The sequence below is a fragment of the Elephas maximus genome, chromosome 3, assembly GCF_024166365.1.
Source record: "Elephas maximus indicus isolate mEleMax1 chromosome 3, mEleMax1 primary haplotype, whole genome shotgun sequence".
Taxonomy (NCBI): Eukaryota; Metazoa; Chordata; class Mammalia; order Proboscidea; family Elephantidae; genus Elephas; species Elephas maximus.
Genome location: NC_064821.1, coordinates 156,379,974 through 156,395,180, shown reverse-complemented (window position 1 = coordinate 156,395,180; position 15,207 = coordinate 156,379,974). Strand labels below are relative to the sequence as shown.

Here is a 15,207-nt window from a genome sequence, read left to right as displayed (position 1 = left end):
TCCTGAAAGATCCAAAACTCAAAGCCATTGCCATGGAGTCGACTTTGACTCATGTCATCCCTATAGCACAGAGTAGACTTACCCCATAGGGTTTCCGAGGCTGTGATCTTTACAGAACCAGACTGCCACATCTTCCTCCCGCAGAGAGGCTCCTGGATTCGAACTGTCGACCTTTCAGTTAGCAGCCGAGCGCTTTAACCATTGCACCACCAAGTTACAGCCTTCAAAACCCTATGGGGCAGTTCTGCACTGCACTCATGTGGTCGCCATGAATCCTAATCGACTCCATGGCAACTAACAGCAAGTGGGGGGATGAATAACCAGTAATGACATTGAACATCTTTTCATGGAGACAGGGATCATTTGTCAAGAGCACCAGCGCCCTTAAAGGGGCCACCGAGGCCCTGGTCCCATGCCCCGGGGTGACTGTGTTCACAGCGCCTGAGCTGTGGGGAGCTGGAGAGTCCCAGAGGAACTTAGTTCTGAAAATGGAAACTCTAGTGAGCTGCGCGGTCCCAAAGCCCGAGGAAGGGCCATGCCCCCCCTACACCACCACCCCGCCCGCCTCAGTAGTCCTAGCTTCCCTGATTGGCACAGAAAACCATCTTAGGGCCTAAGGGAAGCCTTAGACTCCTTTGCCTGAATCGATTGTTGGTGATTTTCCGGAGGGATTTCTGCAGCACTTTGCTGTTGGCACTTGAATTTTAAATGTAGTTGAATTTCGTTTGTTGGAAACCAAAGTACTCAGACTGCCAGTCTTAAAAATTTTCAAGGAAAAATTCTGAGACGAGGCCACTTACCTGGTTTCCGTAGTGTAGTGGTTATCACGTTCGCCTCACACGCGAAAGGTCCCCGGTTCGAAACCAGGCGGAAACAGTTCCTTTTTTACTCCTCAGAGCCCATTGCTACTCTTTCCCATTGCTTAAGATCTAGAGTCAGAGTCCCTCAAAGTCCCAGAGGGAAATGCACAAACTGTGATGACCCATAGGAAGGTGCAATACAACCAATAGTACTGCAAGATTTATGCCAGTTGAAAAAACCAAGAAAACCCAGTGCCACTAAATCCTGAAGTGCATCTATGGAAATGGATCCACAAGGGATAGAAGCAGAGCGGAAGGAATATCATGTTGGATACGGCTAGGTTTACTTACTGATGTTGGTGCACTAGGTAGAAATTCTGGAGCCAAAGTATTTGTCTGAGCAGCTGTCAGCAATTCTAAATTGTTCACTTGAAACAGTTGACTGAAAACTTGCTCCCAAACGTGGCCTACAGTAAATGAAGTTGAAATGCCAGAACGTCATTGATGAATTTATTGTAGAGGAAAAACCCGAAACCCTTAGGGGGATTGGAAAGCTACAGTAAATTTATCACCTAAGGCCTGTTCATTCGCCCACATCTACAGCCCCAGGTGTGATCAGGAAAACATAACCTTTGACAAGTCTGTGAGAAATACATTTAAGGGAACTATCCTTGTGTCCTCAAAGCATTCTATGGTGGTGATTTTGTGAAGGACGGTGGGAAACGCTGCCCTTGACCTGGGATTTCTCAAGTTAATGAGAGTGTCTTAGGCAGGATTGCTAAAGAAACAGAACGAGGGATTGTAAACGGATAGCTAGATAGCTAATGGTGATTACAGCTTTATTTGTAATCATGAAACCATAGACCCAACTTAATTACCAAAGGGTTCAATAAATAATACCAAAACCAAACCTGTTTCTGTCGAGTGGATTCCAACTCATAGCGACCCTATAGGACACAGTAGAACTGCCACACAGGGTTTCCAAGGAGCACCCGGTGGATTCAAACTGCCGACCTTTTGGTTAGCAGCCATAGCACTTAACCACTACACCACCCCAGTGCCGTCGAGTGGATTTTGACTCATATAGAGACCCTATAAAAAAAAAAAAATAGGACACAGTAAAACTGCCCCATAGAGTTTCGAAAGGAACGCCTGGTGAACTCGAAGTGCCGACCCTTTGATTAGCAGCCGTAGCACTTAACCACTACGCCACCAGGGTTTAAATAAAAAAGAGTACAAACAAATGTGGGGGAAAAAAACTTCTTAGTCAAAAACAACTCTGATGTTTCCTCTCTTTCAATCATTTCCGAGTTCTCAGTTTCCAAAAAAGAGGATAGAAGGCTGACTAAGGTTGCTCTCTGCCTTTATATAGTAAGATGTAAGGAGCAGAAACTCTGGGGACATCTTAACACTTATAAAACCTGACTCACGTCCCTGGGTGGGCTCGAACCACGAACTTTTCGGTTAACACCCTAACGCGGTGACCGATTGTGCTACAGAGACCACAAGTAACCTCTCCTGTTTCAACACAGAGTAAACGCATATGAACCACTAGGCGGTGCCAGCGGCTTTCTGCGGTACGACTTGAGCAAAGCCTCCACAACACCGCAGGTTGGGGCGACACATCGTGTTGTTCATCGCCTTAAAATCAGTGCGTTGGGTGAGTCTGAAGCTAGGAGGACAGCCGAATGGCCTTCTCCCCTCCTTGCTCCTCTTTCGCCTCAGGTGCCAGCGACCCCCGGAGACCCCGGGCCTGGACACTTGCCCGAGCCCAGGAGGGGCCACGATACGGCTGTTCCGCCTTCGACCACCCGCCCGGCTCTGGACGCCCCCCGCTTGCCCCGGTTGCGGTCGGCGGGGCGGGAGCGCGAAAATAAGTGGGGAGTGTGGAACGGTGCAGACGAGCGAAGGAAAGCAGGGAGGCGTGGACGAGAACGAGACCTCTAGGAGGCCTGTGCTGAGACTCCGGCGAGGTGCTGGGGAGGAGAGAATGGTTTCTATCTTGTAGCACCGTGGGGAGGGAGGAGCTGAGAGACCGCAAGAAGTGGGAGAAAAGCAGAGCACCTGTGGCTGTTCAAGAACAAAACACTAAAACAGTATGAATATTTCCATGTCAATAAAGTTTAAAGAAATGAGTGAGCACTGGTAGGTTTGTAGTGCGCCATGCTCGTACACTGGGGAGTACTGCGTTTTGGCCCCAGCATCCTCGGTTCGAATCCGAGCCACGACTGTGTCTGGCGCTTATTTTATTACGCACTGGCTAGCTTCTTTTCGATTTGCAGTTGATTCCCGCATCGGCATCGCTCCCCATCTGCGGCTAGAAGGCCGCAAGCCTTATAGCTAGGGGTAGAAGAGAAGGAACCCTGACAGTGTGCTTGCCTGGAGCCAGGTCTAAGGGAAACCTTGCGTGCGCCCCACATCCGGGGAAAAGATGAAATGCCTCTCACTCAGCCTTACAAGTACCTTCCACTGTTGAGATGATGTGATCATAACCGTTTTCCTGGTAAAGGTATTTCAAATATCAGCTGGGCTTTTTTACATGAAACCGGGATAAACTTTTTTTTTATTAACTTTTATTGAGCTTCAAGTGAACGTTTACAAATCAAGTCAGACTGTCACATATAAGTTTATATACACCTTACTCCGTACTCCCACTTGCTCTCCCCCTAATGAGTCAGCCCTTCCAGTCTCTCCTTTCATGACAATTTGGCCAGCTTCCAACTCTCTCTATCCCCCCATTCCCCCTCCAGACAGGAGATGCCAACACAGTCTCAAGTGTCCACCTGATATAATTAGCTCACTCTTCATCAGCATCTCTCTCCTACCCACTGTCCAGTCCCTTTCATGTCTGATGAGTTGTCTTCGGGAATGGTTCCTGTCCTGTGCCAACAGAAGGTTTGGGGACCATGACCGCCAGGATTCCTCTAGTCTCAGTCAGACCATTAAGTATGGTCTTTTTATGAGAATTTCATTTCTTGTGCTCCACTCCATAGTGAGACGTGATCCAGTGGTCAGTTCAAGTTCTAGGTTTAAATCAATGACCAAAGGACACTTTAGATTCCAGGCATTCGTGAGGAGAAAAGATAAAAGTAACAACGTTTTGGATTTCAAGTATATGAAACTGCAGAGACCCACCCACCTCACCTGTCATTTCAAAGACCGGGTCTAGCCATGCGGTTGCTGCTCTGCATGCCCAGTACTAACCCCTACAGGATCGCCGCACGTCCCAGTTCAGAGGGACCCAAAGTGCCAGTTCAGATCGACTCGTTAATGTCTTCTGCTCCAGAAATAACTCCAGGTGTCTAGTTCTCATCTTCCTTTCCCGCTCCTGAGCGGGCCGGCAAAGTGACCTGTGCTGCCGGTGCAATGGATAAGCCAGCAGAGCAAGAAGTGGAACTGTTTTGGGCACATGAAGGGGGGAGGCGAAAAGTAACGCGTGCTTTGCATCGGCCGGGAATCGAACCCGGGTCTCCCGCGTGGGAGGCGAGAATTCTACCACTGAACCACCAATGCTTCAGCCGTTGGGGGGAGGGGGGATGCTTTACTTACGATCCTGTGGCTATTCAGAAAACGACTCCCGCAGCACTTGGAAAAGGCAGTTCTAAAACGGGTTTAAAGAGTGTTCTCTTTGGAAGAAACAGCTAACACACACAAAAGATGCCCAGAACACAGGGTTTCAGGCAACACTCTAAAGCAAAATTACTGCATTCAAATAAAATGATTCGACTTAAAAATAAAGAGACTAATTCGCAAATTGGCTCTTCCCAACTGCATAATACCCGTTGCCCTCGAATCGATCCCGACTCATACCAGAGCAACCCTCTAGGACAGAGTAGGGCTGCCCCGTAGGGTTTCCAAGGAGCACCTGGTGGATTCAAATTGCGGAATTGGTTACCAGCCAGGCTCTTAACCAGGGCGTCACCAGGGCTCCAGCTGGGCGATACGCCTTGTCTTAGTTTCTTAGGGCTCCCGTATCAGGAATATCACCAGGAGAAGGCCTTCACGGACAGGAATTTATTTTCTCATACCTTCAGAGGCTAGAAGTCCGAATTTAGGACCCCGGCTCTGGGAGAAGGCTCTCTCTGTCAGCTCCGGGAAAATATCCTTGTCTCTCTCAGCTTCTCTTCCTTGGTTTCTTGGTAATCTCTGAGTGGCATCAGTCTGTCTCCATTTGTGCTTCCTTGCTTCGAGGCCTAATCTGCTCTTTTTATATCTCAAAATTGATTGGTTTAAGACGCACCCTATAGGGATTTTTGCCTCATTAACATAACAAAGAAAACTCTATTTCCAGCTGGAATTACAAACACAATATAGGGGTTAGGTTTACACCACGTATCTCTGGGGGACACAATTCAATCCATAAGAAACCTCAGTACAAAAGCATCAGAAATCATTGAGTCTCTTATCTCTGGTCCTAAATCTGCAGGAACGGAAGGAATCCGCATTTATTCACTGGCTGATGCAACCTCTTTGCCCCCTGATTGTTTGGTGTCTCCCATGGCTTTCCTTCCAAGCTTGAGATGGGTTCCAGTTCTTTCCCAGACAGGTATTCAGTACCCAGTGGTGGTTCAGGAGGCTGGATGTTTGGGGATGTGTCTGAGGTACTGCAGGAGGTCTAGGTGATTCTTGAGCTTCTCTTTTCTGATGCCTCTTTGAGTCCCTGAAAAAGACCAAAGATTGAAAAGTCCTGTTTTTAGCAGCTGTTTGAATGGACACAGGAAATACAGGGTGTAGAGGAGTGTACGGTCACGTTGTAGGGAGAGCAACTAGGGTCATATAACCATGTGTGTATAAATCTTTTATGAGAAACTGACTTGAATTGTAAACTTTCCCTTAAAGCGCAATAAAAAAAAAAGGTCCTGTTGTTAAACTGTTATGTGTTACAGAGACCTACCAAACAGCAAGTAAGTGAGAATTCACTCCAAGATTTCTCCCCTTAACCACTCCTCTTTAGTCACTCAAGGATGTCAGTTTCAGGGAAAAACAAGGCTATTGGGAGTGTTATGATCTATGCAGACAACTTGAATTTGGAACGCTGGTGGTTCAATGGCAGTACAGGTGCACCCAGTTTTGATTCCTGGCCAATGCGAGGTTCCTATTCTTTCCACCACAGTTCATTTACCGCAGCTGGGTGCAGCTGCGCAAGTTTTTATTGTGCATACCAGACCAGAACAGCAACACTTTTTCTATTTCTGCTGGACTCTTTATTTCATACGCAAAGCTGGTCTACATTGACACGAAGCAGCTTCAGTGAGGAAGTTGTGGAGAACCAGGCAGTGATATTGGAACAAAAGATATTCAAGAGTTTGCCTACACAGTAGTTTGGTAGCCTGGGGGACCAGGGTGTGATTCTGAAGGAATTAGTGCTTGGCCTAAAGTGCAATAACCACCCCTGCAGCGTGTCTTACAAGCTGGGAAGTAAGTTCTGCTGTGTTACAGTAGCATGAGACATTTAGAAATAATATTCTCGTCACATTTGCCTATTCTTCTGGCAGATACAGGGAGCCCAGGCAAAGAATCATAACGTCACTGTTGATCTGTGATTCGCATGCTGGGCCTGGGACTGGCCACCGTGCTCACCACACAGTGGAGAATCAAGCAACTGAACCTCCATGAAAGAGAGTAGCTCCAAGGTGGTACAGATACCCAGTGGTGGTAAAGATGTTAGAGACCAAGGCCTTAGGGTCCCGGGAAGGGTGAGGATTGTGGGTAATAATCCAAACAGAGCTGGAGGGAAGCAGTCAGTAGGACCCTTAGGCCAGAGCCTGAATGAATCAAGAGCCTGCGATCTTCAAGGACACCAGCTTCATGAGCTCAGCCGCTCTCAGCAGCGTCGTTTGATGGCAGAGAGCAGTGGGGCACCCAAGGAGGGGTGAAGCGAAGCTGAGCAAAGCGCTGGCAGCTGCAGTGGCCCTGATCTAGACAGAAATAAGAATGTACAGAGACAAAGCAGAAGAGAAGGGTGGGCAGAAGCAGTGAGACTCTGCCTGGATCTGTACACCACATACCGTAAGTGCATTTATTAAAACGGTCAGCTTATGTTTGCAGGTAGAAGCATAGATTAGGTTTTTGACTGGAGTAAATATAAACATTGACTTTAAGAAAGGTGGTTATTAGTTGCTGTGGAGTTGATCATGACTCGTGGCGACCCCATGTGTGCAGAGTAGAACTGCTCCATAGGGTTTTTAAGGCTGTGACCTTTGAGAAGCGGATCACCTGTCTTCTGAGGCGCCTCTGGCTGGGTTCAAACTGCCTAGTTGAACACTTAGCTCTTTGCACCAACCAGGGACTCCTTTAAAAAAAACAGAATGATGAGGGTAAGTCAAAGGGACACAGGAGGCAATTGAAAGAGCTTCCAATGGCCCAACTAAAATAATAGCAACAATATAAACTCAGTGGTATTAGATTAACCCAGAGGATAAAATATATATTCACGAGTTCATATTAATAGAAACAAATGATTGAATAAGTAAATATAAATGTCCCCCATTGTCATAAGAAAAGACTAACGTCCCTTGCAGAAGAATCCCAAATAATTTAGGTGCTCTGGGCTCAGGGAGGTGTGGCACAGAACCCACTACTTAAATGTGGCTACTCACAGTGGCTTTCTTCCAAAGAAACAGCCTGGAAAGGGGCGGGGTGGGGGGGGGGGCGGGAAGAGAACCTTTACAACAAAGGCCTGAGGAATGCTGCCTCAACCAGATGACCAAGATTAACATCAACAGTGGTAAGTCATGTGGATTTGATGTGACAGAATAGCGTTTTACCTCACCAAACCCATACCCCCAGTTTCATCATGAGGAAAACATCAGATAAATCCCAACTGAGGGACATTCTTCAAAATACCTGACCAGTACTCCTCAGAATTGTCTAGCCATCACACCCAAGGAAAGTTTGAGGAATTGTCACAGTTAAGAGGAGCTTAAGGAGACAAGAGAACTAAATGTAATGATGTATCCTGGAAGAGAAAAAGGATATTAAGCAAAAGCTAAGGACACCTGAATAAAATATGTTCTTCAGTTCATAATAATGTATCCATATTGGTTCATTAATTGTGTCAAATATACCATCTAAGATTAATAATAGGGGAAACTGGCTGTGAAATATATGTGAATTTTCAGTGCTATCGTCTCAACTTTTCTGTACAAATAAATGTATTCTAGGATAAAATATTTATTTAAAAAGTAAAAAAACAAAGTTAAGCCAATTAAAAGTAAAGAGGCTCTCTTCACAAAAGAGGATTTTTTGACACCCAAAAGGCATAAGGAAAGATCTTCAATATCATTACTCATAATGGAAGCAAAAATTTAAGTCATCATGGTGTACCATCATACACCCATCAGAATGGGTAAGACGTAAAAAAAAAGCAGTGAACACCAGGTGCTGACAAGAATGTGGATTAACAGCATCTCTTGTTGCTGTTGAGGCTGTAAAATAGCATAACCATTCTGGAAAACTCCAAAATCCAGCGATTCCACTAATAGGTACATACACAAAAGAAATGAACGCACAGATCTGCAAAAAGACTCTTGTACAAGAATTTTCATAGCAGCCTTATTCACAATAGCCAAAACTAGAAATGACCCAATTGTTTATCAACTGTCTTTTATTCACACATTGAAATTACACTCATCAATAACACCAAAATAATATACACACAGGCATGCAGCAACATGGATATAACTCATAAACATTAGGTTGCATTAAAAAAAAAAAGACAACCATAAAAAATTAGAGTCATTTATGTACATTTCAAGAATAGTCAAAACTAATCTATGGAGGTAGAATACAGAATGGTGATTGCCTAAGCGGGAGTGAGGTAGTGATCGACTGGAAAAGTGTTCAAAGGATCTTTGTGGGTTGATGGAAACTTTCTGTACCTTGATCTAGGTGATGGTTACATTTGTCAGAATTCATCAGACTGTGTACATAAGATTTGTGCATTTTACTCTGCGAATTATACTTCAATAATTTACCGTTAGCATAAAAAGCGGTGGGCCTTTGACGGCATCAAGTTTAGATTTTCTTGGAATTCTAATTAAAAAAAAATTTATTAGATTTTATTGTAAAAATTTCCTGTTGGAGTGGGAATTCTGATTTTATCTCATTTCTCTTTTCGTCTATAAGGTCCCCACTGATATTTGAAATAACTCGACCAAAAAAAAAAAAAGAAAGAAAAGAAAAAGCAAAAAAGGGGTTATGACTACGCATTTCATTAGTGGAAGCTGTAGACAGCCTTTACTTTTTGGGATTGTTTGTGCACGTGCTCAGACACTGGGCAAGTCCGGGGTTCCCAGATGACCAGGACTCAGGTGTGTGCAATGTAAGGCTTACTTCCCCTCTCCTGACAGCCATGTGCTCCAGAGCCAGCAGTATGCGGAACTCGCTGGCCTCAGGTAAAGGGCGCGTCCAGTACAGAGACGAAAAGCAAAAGCAAGAGATAGGCCAGGCTCAGCCATGGTAGACACCAGACAGTGCCATGACTCGGATTCAAACTGAGGTGCTGCGGCCATAAGGCAGAGTACTAAAGACTGTACGATCACGGCGCACCACAAGCTCCTGGCAGCCTCTATGCTTCCTTTAATAATTTTGACATAAAAACATTTGCAATATGTTCCTAATTTGTTCATGAACAGGTACAGGTCCTCGTGCTTTTCTCCCTTTCATGTCTTCTCTCCGTTTCTCCCGCCCCATCATGCTACATGATAAAAATAATTTTCTCTGCGGTCTCTGGCTGGAGGAGAGTGCTTATTGTCTAAAAGTTTTCTGTCTTGCTAAGCTGCCCTTTTCCTACTCTTAGATAGGACAGGATTTTGCTGGAACTTTTTTTTGTATTCCAGTTAGCCAGCTTCATCAGCTCCAAGTCAGGGGGGATATGTGATATCCGGTTTCATTCCTGATACTAGTGATTTGTATCTCCTCTCTTTTCTTTGCCAAGTTTATGGATCTTTTTAGAAAACCGACTTTTGTTCCGTTAGTTTTCTCTGTTGTTTTTTTCACTTTTTAATGTCAGTGGTTTCTGCTCTTATCTTTATTTCCTGTTGTGTTTGCATTGAGTTAATCTTAGTCTCCTTGTTTCTTGAGGTGATCACAGTGGACACTATTCTTGAGGTGATAGCTTAAAGTTATTGATTTGAGACTCTTTTCTAATATAAGCATTTAGTGCCATAAATCTCCCTCCCAGCACTGCTAGACCTGCTCCCCCACAGATTTTGATATGTTGCATTTTTATGCAGTACACATATACCAAGTACTGGAATGGCTGGGTCATGGGGTAGGTACAAGTTTCACTTCATCAGAAGGTGCCAAACAGTTTTCTAGAACGGAATTCTAACCAGCAATAACTTACTCCATAACTTGTCGGGGCTTTGTGTTCTCTGTCTTTTCAATGTTGCCTGTGCTGGTGGGTGTGTAATGCTGTCTCACTGAGGTTTTTTGTTTGTTTCATTCTAGGAGAGGTTTTTATTTTATGTTGTTGTTGTTGGGCATATACACAGCAAAACAGGTGTAGGAGCCCTGGTGGTGCAGTGATTAAGCATTCAGCTGCTAACCAAAGAGCTGGCGGTTTGAATTCACCAGCCACTCCTTGGAAACCCTCTGGGGCAGTTGTACTCTGTCCTATAGGGTTCCTATGAGTCCAAATTGACTCGATGGCAGTAGTTGTTTTGTTTTTAGTATACGCAGGTGTTCATATATATACACCTAAGTGTATGCATCCGTATATATCCATATATGCAGTAGAGCACACAGGTGGCACAAACACGGATGATTATTAAACACCTTGTGGGACTGGTTTACGGGGCCTGAAGGCTTAGGACCATATAGTTTTGTGGGACAACTCAGTCAATTGGCATAATATAGTATGTTAAGTTTATGTTCTGCATCCTAGTTTGGTGAGTATAGTCTGGGGTTTAAAAGCTTGCAAGCAGCCATCTGAGATACCACTATTGGTCTTTATGCACCTGGAACAAAAGAGAATGAGGGATACCAAAACTCACAGAAGAAATTAGTCCACAGGACAAATAGGTTGCGTAAACTACGATGTCATCTACCCTGAGACCAGAAGAACTAGATGGTACCTAGCTACCACTACCGACCGTTCTGATCAGGAGCATAATTGATGGATTCTGATAGAATGGAAGCAAAATGTGGAACAGAACTCAAGTTCTTAAAAACTCCACACACTCACTAGACTCCCCATAATTATCGCCCTGAGATACCCTTAAACCTTGAACCAAAACTATCCCATGAGGTCATCATCTAGCTAAATAATACATTGGCTCATAAAATAAATGATATCACCTGTGAGTACTATACTCCTTAAAAAAAATTTTTTTTTAAATCACCTATATGAGACCAAAAGGTCAAAACTGACTCTAAAGCAAAGAAGAGAAGGCAAGGGGGCAGGGATACTAGATTACTGGAACAACCCGATGGAAATAATGAGAAAGTTGACACGCTGTGTAAAATGTAACCATTGTTACTGAACACATTCGGGAGAAATTGTTAGATGGGAACCTGATTTGCTGCATAAATTTTCACTGAAAACGCGATAGAGTGTTGTTTTTTATTTTCCAGGAGAAATAGCTTTATTTGGACTGAGAGCTGGAGAATGAGAGTAGGACCTGAGATAGCTCACTGAGCTGAAGAGTAGAGATGAAGTTCCCAAATGGCAGTCAGAGCTCACCAACCAAAGGGACTCCACTTCACAGCAGGCTTGCAGTTAGTAGAAACAAGGAAAGGCTTGCTGGGAAATGTATTTGCCCCTGAACCACTGAATTATGCCACTGAAAAAGGCTGCTCAGTCATATTGAAAACCCCAATCAACACCCCTTCCCCCTCCCCTTTGTCTTGCTAACCACAAGCTTGTTTTGAGCAACATTTTTCAGGAAGTCACAGCAGGTAGTGGCTCCAGCCACTGAACCAGCCCCAGTTACACCTTGAAGCACGCACAGATTGCAGAAATCACATCCTTCAACTGACCCCCCCCACCCCCAGATATGGTCATGGGAGGGCTAAGGGCAGAAAGTTCCAGGTACCAAATCCAACCCCCGAGGCCACCAGAAACAAAAAGCTCCCCAGCCCCTTTGGCAGAGAGCACGTGGCCTTATGGTCACTAGACCCCACGCGCTCCTTGTACAAGCAGACAATAAGCTTGCCATTTTCTGTTTCTGTTGCAGTCAGTGGCCGTCTCATTTTAATCGGCTAATACGACAGGACAAGAACCTGAGTGGCGTTCGGTTACACCACCATTACAAAGCAGGTATATGATTTTTTTTTTTTACATAGTTAAATTTCCAAACACACCCCCAACCACCATTACAAAAGAAAGTTGTTTTTTTTTTTTAATCACATTTTACACATCTTAATCTTGTCTTCAGCATTTAGTTTGAAGGGCTCACCATCTTCAAAAAAACAACTCCTCTGCTAAACTCATTAGCTAAAAATTCTATCCAGGAAGCAAGAAGGCCTTTGCTAGCCCCCAGCAATCCTTTTCCCACTTTCCCTAGGCAGTTAGGGCTGAGCAGCAGGGTGAGGTTCAGGCGAGAGGCACAAGGGTTAATTTCCCTCAGTACAACATGGCAGCTGAAGCTTGATGGGAGAACAGAACTGGTGAGACTTGAGGGAAGGGTCCAGGCCCTGGATTCAGTCAGGGTCACTGCTGGGAGAGGAGGAGAAGGAGGAGGAGGAGGAGGAGGAAGGGGAGGAGGAGGAGGAGGAGGAGGAGGAGGGAGAGGAATGCTTGCCATGCTTGTGGTGTTTGTGCATCTTTTTATGAGCTTTCTTCGTTTTCTTCTGCATGTTCTTGTCCTTCACTATTTCTGGTCCTACCATGCCAGGAGCCAAGGGATTCACTGGAGTCACTCCAGAGGCAGGTGGTGGGTATGGAGGAGGGCAGGGGTCAGGAGGTGGGTAGGGTCCTGGGGGTTGGCATCCTGGATACCCTGGTTGTGGCACAGGTCGAGGGGGTACACATGGGGGGAAAGCTGGATTCCCCTGGGGAACTCCTGAGGGAGTGGGAAAGGGGCCTGGAGGACAGCATGGGAACCTCCAGGGTACCCAGTGTTAGGGGGACATGGATTTGGCCCTGGCTGCCTGGCATTGGCATTCCACATTGTTCAGTTGTTTCCCCAAGCCTTACATCACCACCTGGAACTGGTTTCGTCCTTCCTTCCAACTGCCCAAATGTTATTTTTTAAAAAAAGAACATAATGCTCAAGGCAGATATTTTCTACTAGTTAAGCTAAAATGTTGTTTTTTTTTTAAGAGGACTTCAGGGGGTGTTTTGGGCTTAAGGTTTAAAGATTGTCTCAGGGCAACAGTTTCAGGGGTTCATCCACCCTCCATGGCTCTACAAAGTCTAGAGTCCATGAAAATTTGAATGTTTGTTCTGCTTTTCCCCCTCTTGATCAGGATTCCTCTATAGAATCCTGGATAAAAATGTTCAGTAATGGTAGCCCGGCACCATCCAGTTCTTCAGGTCTCATGGCAAAGGCGGCAGTTGTTCATCATCGAGCATTTAACTTGTGTTTCCATAACAAGCAATGGTGTCGAAACGTAATTTCTTGTGTCTTTTGGCCGTTAAGAAATCCCCTTTCATGAAGAAAGCCTACTCAAGTATTTTACACACTTTTTTTTTTTTAATTACCTTGGCTCTTTATTATTATAGATTTCTAAAAAATTCTCTATGTATTCAAGATTTGAGTCATTTATCCACATAAGATGTTTTCCTTACTTCTAACCATAAAATTTGCAAACCCTTATGTTACTTATAATTTTCTCTTCTTTTCTAGGAAGAAAGTGTCCCACAAGGGTCCCTAATTTGTTACACTGTTTGCTGGGGACGATGTTGGAAATTAAAAGTTGAGGGAGGGTTGACTTTTTCTGCACATGTAAGAAGATGCAGGAAGAAGCTGAGATACAGAATGGAAAAATAGGCTAGAACAAGGAAACTGATTTTAGGGTTTGGTAGTGAATGTCAGATTTTGTTTGCCTTTCATTTGTTTATACATAATTTTTCTTTGCCATGTTTGTAAAATGATGCGGGTGTGCTCGATTTACTTGTTACATTTTTTAAAAAAATGCATACGCATGTCTAAATAAAGTGACTTCTACGCTTCAGATATTCACTAGTGGACCTCCCAGACTGATCTAACCTGGACTCACCGAAGGTTCCACAGACTGGGCATTGGGCCCCATTGGGTCTAGTGGAAAAGTGGAATTGTAATTAAAGGGAGGGGAGGAACGTGAGAATCTCAACAGTAGTGGCTTTCCCCACTGGGGTGGTTTTCATTTTTCCTTCACACCTAAGTCTTTCTTCAAATAAGGGTAATTGGAAAAAAAATTCAGTTTCATCTTTTGAATCCACAGAAATTTGGGGTAGGGAAGTTCAAGTGCTACTCAGTTGGGAACGCCTGGGGATTGCTTACTCACTGGCAACAGACCAAGGGTGTCTCTTTTTTTGTGCTTTGGCAACTGGAGATGGGACTCAACTCACCTTCACCAGCCACTAGAGGACTCTCTGATTCCAGAGGACGCCGACTTCTTGGTAACTTCAGAAATGGAAATTTCTAGGATTTCTTCCCTTTCCTTTGTTCTACTTCCCACCTCCCCCTCCCCCAACAGGAGAGAATTCACCACCTTCCTTTCACTTCAGGACCCTTTCGGAGTCTTCCTGGACTGCGGTCGGCTGATTTCTCCTACATGTCCTCGCTGGGCCGCCTGGGCGTCTGTAGAGCTCAGGCTGACTCAGGTCGTAACTCCGCACCTGTGGAACAGAGAGGAGCCCCGACGGCAGCGAATGCCCAGATGACTGCGATCTAACATTTTGGCCAGCGTGCACCATTGCACCTGCTCCTCCCGGTTCGGGGAAGCGGAGAACTTGGCCCCTCAAGTTTTTGGTTTTTTCCCCAGACTGAACCGAAAGAAGAGTAAGGTTCCAAAAGTTAAGAGCTTGCTGAGTCAACCCAGCCCCCCCTGTTAAGCCCTGGGGGACAAGCGGGAAACGGGCTGATTTCAAAGACCAAACCAAAAAAAAAGAAAAAAAAATCAAACCCTTTGTGGTCCAGTGGATTCCGACTCATAGCGACCCTATTAAAAAAAAAAAAAAACAGAAAACCCCACTGCAACCGCCCCACAGAGTTGCCGAGGGGGGCGGTGCTGGATTCCAACTGCCAACCTTTGCAGTTAGCAGCCCAGCTCTTAACCACTGTGTCACCAGGCCTCCAATTCTGAAGACAGAGCCAAGGAAATGGTACAATGGTGTCGCCAACACATTGGCGACCAGCCGATCTGGCGCCAACCCTCGCCAGACACCGAGGTCTGAAATCCAGACCTCTGAGTGAGCCAAGGGGCACGAATTGAATGGATCCCGCGCCTTCATCAAGAGAGTCCTTAGTCCAAGCTA

General features: G+C 45.1%; 2 non-coding genes across 2 annotated transcripts; one reads left to right on the top strand and one right to left on the bottom strand.

Moving 5' to 3' along the window:
• Window positions 1-803: 803 nt before the first annotated feature.
• TRNAV-CAC (transfer RNA valine (anticodon CAC)) lies at window positions 804-876 on the top strand. Its single transcript has one exon. It is a non-coding gene; the product is annotated as a tRNA-Val (tRNA).
• A 3,366-nt stretch (window positions 877-4,242) lies between these two features.
• On the bottom strand, window positions 4,243-4,313 carry TRNAG-CCC (transfer RNA glycine (anticodon CCC)). The gene has a single exon. It is a non-coding gene; the product is annotated as a tRNA-Gly (tRNA).
• Window positions 4,314-15,207: the final 10,894 nt, after the last annotated feature.